Raw genomic sequence first — 10822 nt, 5'->3', positions numbered from 1 at the left:
TGTGTGTGGTGTGGTATATGTGTGGTGTATGTCATGTATGTGTGTGGTGTGTATACGTGGGGTGGTGTATATGTGTGTGTGGTGTGGTGTGTGTAGTGTAATGCAGGAGTCCCCTCTGTGTGCTATGATTATCATTGATGAATAAAGAAACTGCCTTGGCCTGTTGATAAGACAGAACTTAAAAGGGGAAGACAGGACTGAATGCTGGGAGAAAGAAGGGCTGAGTCAGAGAGACACCATGGAGCTGCCAGAGTTAGACATGCCGAATCTTTGCCGGTGAGTCACTGGCACATGGCAATATACAGATTAATTTTAAAAGAAACTTTATGTAGCTACTATAAATGCAAATCGAAATTATGCATCCTAAACAACAAGATAAACATCAAAGAAACACAGTAATATAAAACGTTTACACTTGTGCAGTAGATGTGACCAAATTTGGAAAGCCACACCTCCACCTCCTCCCAGAGGCTTCCTTCTTGACGCCATCAGAAGTTCTGGAGGTGAGCTAAAAGGCAACGGTTTAGCCTGCGATTTCACGCCATAGCGGATACCGGTTGAGGGTCTGCAGAACAGAGAGGCCGTTTGATGCAAGGTCAAGAGAACTATTCCAACCAAAGTAGGAAGTGAGAGACCAGCAGCTGGGAGGACAGGGCTCTGTGGGGTAAAGGTAAAGCAAATGGTACAGAAAGGAGCCCCCAGGTGATTCATTTTTGATAACAAGTGATTGCTATGGGAACAGCAACAACTCAAATTCAAAAAACAGCCACTTGTCACAGACTAAAAATGTCTTTATATAGTGAGCTAGAAAGAACATTGGTGTAAGGCCTGAGCAAACACAGATTCAGAACTGACTAGGCAATCACTCCAACTTCCTGTATGCAGTCTCTAGGTTTCCTCACATTCCAGTGTCTTATCTAAAGACCAGAAAGGGTGATGCACAGCTTCCTGGTATACAGTAGCTACTGGTCCATCTCAGGTTAAAGGATCAGAGTCCCCCAAAGGTAAAAACATAGGTATCAGAAGAACACCTGGAAACCTTCTTAGAACTCATCCTAGTGAGAGAATCTGTTAGCTTTCCAGTTTACTCAAGGGAAGGCAGTGGGCAGAGAGAGCTGGACACTAGAGTGCTGGAGTGGATCACACAAAACCACCTTCTTCTACAATGTGAGAAGGACAACCATTGGCTGTCCAGAGGGCTGAGTTCTGTGCACAACTGAGGAAGAGCTACCTGAATTTCTATCAGTTTTATTATAAAGCTTGAAATTGTTCTGGTCAACACAGACATCTATGGTAAAACTCTTTTCAAATGAATTTTCTTCGGAAACAGACTTGGGATGTTGCTAAGTTGGTAGAGGGTTTGCATGAAGCCCTGGTGTTCCATGGAAAGGGGGGCCCTTTGTTTGTCCTGGCTGCCCAGCTAGCTTACATCAAAATAACCACACAGAAACTGTATTCATTAAAACACTGCTTGGTCCATTAGCTCTAGTTCCTTATTGGATAATTCTTACATCTTAATTTAACCCATTTCTATTCATCTGTGTATCGCCATATGCCAGTGGTTTACCGGGAAAAATTCAGCTTGTCTGACTCTGGAGGCTCCATGGTGGCTCTCTCTCTGCCCTTCTTCCTCCCAGCATTCAGTTCTGTTTGCTCTGCCTACCTAAGTTCTCCCCTATCAACTAGGCCAAGGCAGTTCCTTTATTCATTAACCAATGAAAGCAACACACAAACAGAAGGAACCCCTACATCACCTTGGATTCAATCTCCAGTGCTACACAAAATTGGTCATGGTGGTGCATGCCTATAATCTCAGCACTCTAGAGGTAGAGGCAGATAGAGGCAGGAGGATCAGAAGTTCGAGGCAAACCTCCATCAAGGTATATGTTTGGGCCAGTTTGCAATACATGAGAGTGGGGGGGATGGAACACTGTCTTGCACATTCTAGGCAAGGGTTGTGTTGTAGTCCCTCTCTCGTTTTAAGCAGGTTTGTAAATCAAAATAGACCAACTGAAAAATAACATCTCAAATTATTAACATTATTCTCATTAACATATCACCGCTGTTAACAATTCTGTAGTAATTATCCTACAAACAGAAATGAGAGAAATGATGCTCTTTAAGGCCCTTCCCATTCTAGCATCGTGGGGCTCTGTTGCCTAGCAGGTTACAGGGTGAATTTACGTTTTATTAAAACTGAGTTTCTAAAGGTTAGGCTCGAATTTTAAAATCAATCAGGAACAAAGACGAAAGCATATCTGAAATGAATATGTAAGTTAATTAAAAGAGCAGTTCATCATATAAGAATGAAATTGAAATATATCTGTGGAGGGAGGAGGGAAAGGTGGAGGAATGGAGACTATCACAATGCATTATATATGTCTGAAAATGCCTGTCAAAACCCATCACTATGCACAATGGATATACGCCAAAACAAGTTCTGTTAAAGTTGAATTATAAAAAGTCAGGCTTTCCCTTATATAAGAAATAATGACAAAAAAATGACAAGTGTCCACAATGAAAACTGACAAGCCCTCCACCCTAGTATCACGATCAACACAGAAATCTATGGAAAACGCTTCCCAAGGCTGTCTTCAAACTGATGTCCACAATGACTGTGAATGATTTTTAACTCATCCTTTAAGTCCTTCAATATGTTTAGGTGCCACTAGGTACCACTTTATATGATTAAAGTTCATAACTGAAGTAACTCCAAGCAATCAAGGCATCTGGAGAGCACCTCTCCATCAGACAACCACGGCAGAATCATTAACGCTGGTGATATTTTCCTGAGAATAACTTCATTGTCAACAGCCATTTTCTGTTTTACCTATTTTGGGTTCAATTTCTGGCTTTTAGGGGTCAATTTTAAATTTTCAGGGATGGTCCTTTAACATTTTGCCGTTGTCTTATCTCTGGTATAGGGGCCATGCTCTGTGACAAACCGACTTAGGAATGCTCTCTTAGTCACTTTATTGACCCCAGTTCCTTGCGCAGACTTAGCAAGCACGGCAGAGGACTTCCCTGCAGAAGACATTTCCTTCCATTCATAGACCTCAGCTTTCTCGTTCACTAATCAATGGCACCCACAACCAGAAGGAACAGGACAAAATACAGACAGTTATAGTTTTCCTGGCTGTGTAGTATAGTCTTGGGGGTTGTCTCAACAGGATGTGTGTTTAAATGGCAAGAGATAAAGCGACCGGACAAGCCAGTCACCCCGTTAGGCAGTCTAACTGGAAGGAAGTCCACAGAAATGGACGTTCAAGAGGAAAAGCTACATCTCACAGCAAATGGCAGTTTGTAATGTTCGGGCTCTTCTTGCTTTCCAACAGTGGGTGGCAAGCGTGCGCACATCACAATCCAAAATCTGTAGCCACAGTGTCTCATGTCTATACTCCTAGGACTTGAGAATCTGAGGCAAGAGGATGGCAAGAGTGAGGCCATCACAGTCTATAGAGTGAGATCTTATCTTCAAAAACAGAAAGGAAAAGCTGGAGAGATGACGCCATGCTTACAACCACTGGCTGTTCTTCCAGAAGACGCGGCTTTATTTGCCACTACCTACATGGTGGTTCACAACCCCTGTGTATCTCTAGTTCTTGGGGATCTGACACCCTCTTCTAGCCTCCACAAGCACTAAATATACACATGGTGCAGAAATACATTCAGGCTAAATGTTCATACACATAAAAAATAAATAAATATGAAATAAATCAGAAAATGAAATAAAAATAAGGGGGAAACCCAACACAATAATTCTAATTGAGTTCCTGTGGCATGCTGGGTTTTTCACAGTTCCTCATTATCTGTACACAGTGTGTGTTTCTCACGCTCACCTTACAGAACAAGAGTAGCCAGGCTCTAGCAGTCCCCCATGTGGATGGCTGAGGAGCACAGCTCTCCCTCGAGGCCATCTGTACATGTTCTCCTATGACTTTTTCCTTCCCTGTCTTTTTGCGTGTGGTACCGGAGATGGAACCCAGTACCTCACGACGCCGAGCCTGGGCTAGGCAAGTGCTGCTCGCTAAACGGCAACCTCAGTCCTTTTCAAATTTCTCTTTGAGACAAGATCTCCCTCTATTAGCTCAGCATGGCCTAGAACTGGTGACCCTCCTGCCTTTGCCTCCCAAGTGCTGGGCTTATAAGAATGTGCAGCCATGTCTGGCTATCTAGCATCTTTTCATTGTGAGCCTGATTGCCATTTCAACCCTTCATCTTCATGTTTATTTTAAACAGTATAGTATTCATAAAGCTCTCTAAATAGTAAGTAGAAAAATTGCTGAGCTTTGGAAGACCCATGCATCTCTCCTCCCAGACTTGTGTAAGAAATTGCAGCAGCTCTGATTCTGTTTACACATTAAGTGAACGGTCAGTTCTTCAGCTCCTATGTTATACTCGTTCTTACTTTTGTCTTGAGCTGAGAGAGAGAAAGAGACAGAGACAGGAGAGAGACAGACTCAGGATGGACCTTGTAAGCCTTGCACGTGACAGGCAGGTGCTCTGCCGCTGACTACAGAGCCAGCCTTTCTTCCTTCAGAATCTGATGCATCCGGTCGCTATGAAGATCATCTAAACTTAGCAGAAAAATACAAAATAAGAAAGAAAAGAGTTACATCCTTTCTATTCAGGACTTGATATTCAGAGACAGTGTCTTCTGGGGGTGTTTGTTTAGTTTGGGTTTGGGGCTCTGCTATGCATGCTGGCTAACACTCTCCAGCTAGGCCACTCTCCGGCCACACTCCAGCCTCATATTTCAGATTTCCTAACTCATTTCACAAAAGCATATTCGTCCAAAACTACATGTTATTGCTTCCCTTTCACTCAGAATAATATCCCTATCTCTTCATATTATTTTAAGGATTGGGTTATAAATCGTTATAAATAATTTCCTCATGTTAACGTAATAGAATGTTTAAATCATCCGACTAACATTTAAGAACAAATCTTGGTTCTCAAAATCTTTCAGTTTTTATGCTTATTCTATAGGTAGAATTAGGGTGTTAGTGTCATGGAATTCAGGAGTCAAGAACACAGTTTTTTGTTTGCTTTGGTTTTTTAGCTGTGTGAAGTAGCACATGCCTATAATCCCAGCCACTCAGGAGACAGACTCTGTCACATATAAGAAAACAGTCTGGGACATGGTTCAGATGTAGAATACTTGCCAAGTCTGTGCAAGGGCAGGATGGATTCTGAGCAAGAAGAAAAATGAAGTATAAAGCTTTATGAGTACATGAGCGAAGATGGAGGGCTTCTCCATGTAGAGAAAGTGGGAAGATGATGTCCTAAACATCATGTCCGAACTCATTATTAAACAGAATCCCCCACACCTCTTCCTCCTTCCTTCTCTCCTCTCCCCTTTCATGATAGATTCGTGCAGTTTCCAAGGTGGTACTCACTCCAGCATCCTCTTGGCTCAGCTTCTCAGGTAGCTAGGACCACATGGGAGCATACAGTGCCTGTCTGTATTACAGATCTTACAACTCAGAAGAGAAACTTTGGACGAGGAGTCCAGCTTAGTGGTAGGGTATTTGCCTGTAACATAAAGGGCTTGCTTGTTGGGGGTATCTGCCCTGCCCTGTTCCCCACAGCTGGCAAGCCCCAAAGAAAATCACACAGAGATCTCCATAAGTTATAAAACTGATTGGCCCATTAGCTCAGTCTTCCTATTTGCCCTTGTAGCTTACATTAACCCAATATTCTTATCTATGTTAGCCACATGGCTCCATACCTTTCACAGCCGGGCAGATTACATCCTGCCTCTTCGGTGGTCTGTGCAGGAGTGTGGAGGGAGCTTCCTGCTTCCCAGAATACTCCTGTTCTCATCGTCCCACCTCTACTTCCTGTCTGGTTGACCCAGCTATACTTCCTGCCTGGCCAATCAGCATTTATTTAAAATATGATTGACGGAATACTGATAACTCTCCCATAGCATTTGCGTCCCATGTGTGGGGCCTGAGTTTCACTGCCAGCACCACAAAAAGTAAGGTGGAAGGAAAAGAGGACGATAGGAGAGGATGGAGGAAAAGAATGGCGGCAGAGGATGCAATCTGAAACATGCAAATAAAGAACAGAGAAGGCTAGCGAGAAGAGAATACCCTCTCACGGTACGCAGCAGCTTTGAGAAGCACTGAGTCTTCTTAGGATCCTGGTGACATCTGGGCTGAAAGGGCACTTAGTTTTCACTCAAAGGGCAAACACAGAGTGACCCCACCCCAACCTAAAAATGAACGAAGATGGGAAGCATTTATTCTGCAAAACAATGAAAAATCAGTAGCCACCGAGACATGGGGCAACGTCACAACCATGGCGTTTACTGACACTTTTACACTCCCCGTTGACTCTCTTGCAAGTGAACTTGAATGCACCTGCTGATTCTCATTGAGCTAGGGTGTTGTTAGTGGCCACCAGAGTTCTCAATTTGTGTGAAGGACAACAGACCAACAGCATAAGGCACCGCTAGAAAATGATCGCCAGTAAAAAGAAAACTCACATCAGCTGAGGCTCAAGGAGAAACAAGTCCAACCACCTTAAAATGATTATGATCACACACACAGGGCTATCAGTGGGGGCGTCGGAGCTCAGTGGTAGAGTTCTTGCCTAGAGTAAGGATGCCAGTCAGGCTCTGGCATTGTAGAACCAAAACCAAATCCTGCCATATTCTTCCATGACAGGGACTTTTTTTTTAAACAATCTTATTTTATATACCAATCCCAATCCCCTCTCCCTCCCGTCCTCCTACTCCTCCCACCTTCTCCTCACGCCTCATCCACTCCCCAGAGAGGGTGAAGCCTGCTGTGGGGAGTCAATCAAGTAAGTCACATCACTTGAGGCAGGTCCAAGGCCCTCCCAGCTGTATCTAGGCTGAGAAAGGAATTCCTCCAAAGGGAATGGGCTCCAAAGAACCAGTTCATGGACTAGAGATAAATACCGGTTCCACTGCAAGTGACCCCACAAACTTCCCATGCCACACAACTACCACCCACATTCAGAGGGCCTTGTTTGGTCTTATGCTGGTTTCCCAGCTGTCAGTCGGGGTCAGCTGTTTCTGTGGGTTCCCCATCATGGTCTTGGCCTCTTTGCTCATAGTATCGCTCCTCCCTCTCTATGTCTGGACTCCAGGAGTTTGGACCAGGGCTTAGCTGTGGATCTCTGCAGATGCTTTCATCACTTAGTGGATGAAGTTTCTATGATGATAACTAAGGTTAGTCATCAATCTGATTACTGGGGAAGAGCAGTTTAGGTATGAGCCGGACTTCTGAAATAAGAAGCAGCCTGCAAAAGTGTTTCTGAGGCCATGTCTGAACCCCTCATGGGGTCTGCATTGCCATGGACAGGCTCTGGAAGACACCGAACTGAGTTAACAGCTAATCCTTCCTTTTATAAGCTCCGCAGTCACCAGGCTTGCCTACTCATTAACAGAATTTCCCTCAAACTGTTCTATTACATATTGTCCACATCTGGGTTGCCGAAACGGGTCAGTGGGTAATAAAGTTCTCTGCCAAGCTTGGCACCTTGATTTGGACCAACATGCTGGCAGGAGAGAACACGTTCCTGAAAGTGCTCCTTTAACCTGTACAACCTGCATAAATATATACGTGAATAAATACATGTAATACAGAAAAACTTTAATGTCTGCAGATGCTTATTTCCCTGGGGGTTGAAAACATTTTCACCCACCTTGTCCTGACAGGGGAGTGAAGAAAAGTACTATTATTTTTTTCTTTTGTTTTGTTTGGTGGTGTCTTTGCTTGTATACAAAAGTTTGTGTGAGACCTGAGTGCCACACTTTGTCAAGAGGAACACACACATACACACACACACACACACACACACACACACGCACACACGCACACACGCACTTCAAAAGAAAATAACTAACAAAAGCTTATTAGCATATTTACCTCCCATGGTCATTTTCCATCATGGAAATACTTAAATGTCTGCTTTGTGTGAAGGAGAGAAGAAAAAGGCACCAGCAGGGGTGGGGGACTGGGGGGGATGGGGAGCTCACAGAGCACGTTTGCTATCTTCTCTTTTACAGAGCTAGGTGGGCGTGGTTCTACCACTTTCTCTTCCTAGAGTCTAAGCAACAGTGGGTCAGTCAAGGTGAGGTTGCCTCTCTTGCCACCGGAAGCCAGCTCCAAGGTCAGCTCTTCCCTAACTCCAGGTAAATGGCAGAATCTGAGTCACCTTTCAGCTCCTCCTCTCCCTGACCACTGCACAGCACTCAGGACTGTTGGGAGCAGCTGGCAAGCAGAAGGGGATGCTCACGGCCTTACAGTCTGTTTTTCTGCACTACAGTGACAGCCTAGGTAGGCCATGCTTCCTACTCCGTTCATGCTAGTGTGGCTGGTTCCCAATTTAACTGTATTTAACTTTTCCCTCAGATTTGTGTGTGCAAACAAAGAGTCCAACAAACAGAAAAAAAACTAGAAATTGAAAGCGTCTTTCTTAGCTCCCTTGTTGACAGGAGAAGATACTAAGTGGGTAAGAATCCATGGGGGAAGGTTTCCAGGAAATCATGCCAAGGGGGAGCATTCGCTGGAACATAAAATTTCCCTTTGCCATTTCTCTTTCCTCCTTGGAATATAGAAGCTGCTGATGCTGGGGCAACAAACTTGGAACTACAAGAAAGAGAAGCAGTCATGGTCCCCGATGGCCCCTCAGAGTGATGATAAGAGCAGGGCCTGCTTGTGTCTAGACTTCTAATTACACAAGAAAATGAAAACCCTCACTTGGGTAAGGCCATTTCCTTTGGTGTTTCTGTTGCTTCCTGCCAAAGTCACTCTTTGTTGATGTACCACAGCGTTTTTTACACTTTGAACAGGGACTGACATACAATAAGATTTTCAATATTGGGCTGGGGAAACCCCTGCAAAACATCCTTACTGCAAAAAAAGCATGGGTTCTTGAGTTCAAGTCCCCAAACTCCTGTGGAGAAAAAAAAGGCAGGTGTGATAGCATGTTCTTATAATGCCAACAGAGAGACCCAGAGTCCTGGGACTCGCTGGCCAGCCAGGTTAGCCTGCTTGTGGATTCTGGGCCCTGTCTCAAAAAAGGAAAAAGGGCTAATGGTGTGTGAAGAACAACCAAGATTGTCCTTGAAGTGCCATGCACATGTGCACACAGGTACATGTGTGCAAACCCACACGTGTACCTGCACAGACATGAATGTGTACACAACAAAGATATTCAGTGTGATTGGGGGGCGGGTATGTTCAAAGCCATTCACAGTCAAGACCTAATATAAAATAACAGGAACATCAGCCTTAAAGGTGCCTATAGGTTAGTCTTCATCCCTAAGGATTAAACTCAGATGGCAAACATAGGAACAAAATAGATATTTGAAAAGATCATCTTTCATTTATTGATTCATTCATTCAATTTTTATTTCCCTCTTGCAATCTACCAGACTCTATTCCTGGGATTAAGGCAGCAAACCTTGCAGGCCAAAGTGCACCCACTTTGTGGAGCTCTTATTTAATGGAGGTAGAAAGACAACCCACAGGAGATAAGTGCCTATGTTAGGAGCTCTGGAGAATTATTGTGAGAAGGCACAGCCAAGTGATTATCCAAGCCAGCTTATGGCCTGCAGTGGACATTTCCCAGGTCCTCTTCACATCTACGCATTAAACTTTATTATTTTCATCTCAGCCCAATATTAACGTCCCGGCATTCACATCCTTCTTACCTCAGGGCTCTTTCTGGGCACTGGAGCCTGCTCTGTTCCCACACAAAGCCACTAACAGGAATGAGAACAGACACAACCCAGGAGCAGGCAACAGTTGGTGGAGAAGTTCCCCAGGCCTTTGCTATTTGGGCAAGATAACACCATTATCCCATGATTTACATGGCTAGTGCTGGATCTGATTTTGCCATAGAAATTTGATCAGTTGCCTCTAGTGGTTGCTGGTTTGATAACAATCCTTTAGAGGAGTGCTTCCCTCTTTCCCAGCTCCCCTTTGGTTTCCTAAGGGCACTTTCCAAACAAGTGATTTATACTCAAACCCTGGTCTCCACGTCCATAGTCAGGGGACACAAAGTAAGACAGAGCCAAGTTGGGCAAATAAGAAAGATGATGTTGTGCCCAAGGGAGGGGATAGTAATAAGAAAGGGAGCCAGACAGTGACCTAAGGCCATGGGATCTACAGATGCCTAGATTCTAGATTTTTGTCCAAGTGAGACAGGAAGCCTTGGAGAGTTTGGGGCAGAGCAGGAACATGTCCTAACTTATGTATTGAACCTTGCTCTAATTGTTTCGATAACAGATCACCCAGATAATGGCAGAAGCAGGGGCGCTCACAAGGAAACTATCCATATTTATAATGATGCTGGCAACAGATGACCAGAGAGTTGGCCCAGGAGGTGGCTTTTTTAACTAGAACAGCTTGAGTTGGGCCAGAAGATGGCTCAGTAGGTAAAGTGCTTGCTGCACACATGAGTGTCTGAGGTCAGAGTCCCAGAATCCACGTGACAGCACAGCACCACACATCTCTAACTCCAGGGTTGGAGGGCAGGGGGCACAGGTGAATTCTGGGGCTTGCTGGCCAGCCAGTTCAACCAAAACAGTGAGCTCCACGTGGAGAGTGATAGAGGAAGACACCAGACATCAATCTCTGTGCCCTCCACACACATTTGCACAGGTAAGAACACCCACACCAGCATACCTGCACACTCCTCTTCTCTCTCCCTCTCTCTCTCTCTCTCTGTCTCTGTCTCTCTCTCTGTCTCTGTCTCTCTCTCTGTCTCTGTCTCTCTCTCTGTCTCTGTCTCTCTCTCTGTCTCTCTCTCTCTGTCTCTCTCTGTCTCTCTCTGTCTC

At 44.6% G+C, this 10822-nt stretch overlaps 1 pseudogene; it reads left to right on the top strand.

The window, feature by feature from the left end:
• Window positions 1-259: 259 nt before the first annotated feature.
• The window catches only part of LOC101995195, a 79529-nt pseudogene continuing 68966 nt past the window's right edge, over window positions 260-10822 (top strand).

This window comes from Microtus ochrogaster, unplaced genomic scaffold (assembly GCF_000317375.1).
Source record: "Microtus ochrogaster isolate Prairie Vole_2 unplaced genomic scaffold, MicOch1.0 UNK1, whole genome shotgun sequence".
In the NCBI taxonomy this organism is placed as follows: domain Eukaryota; kingdom Metazoa; phylum Chordata; class Mammalia; order Rodentia; family Cricetidae; genus Microtus; species Microtus ochrogaster.
The sequence above is the reverse complement of the archived record's forward strand: the minus strand, read 5'-3'. Positions and strand labels throughout refer to the sequence as shown.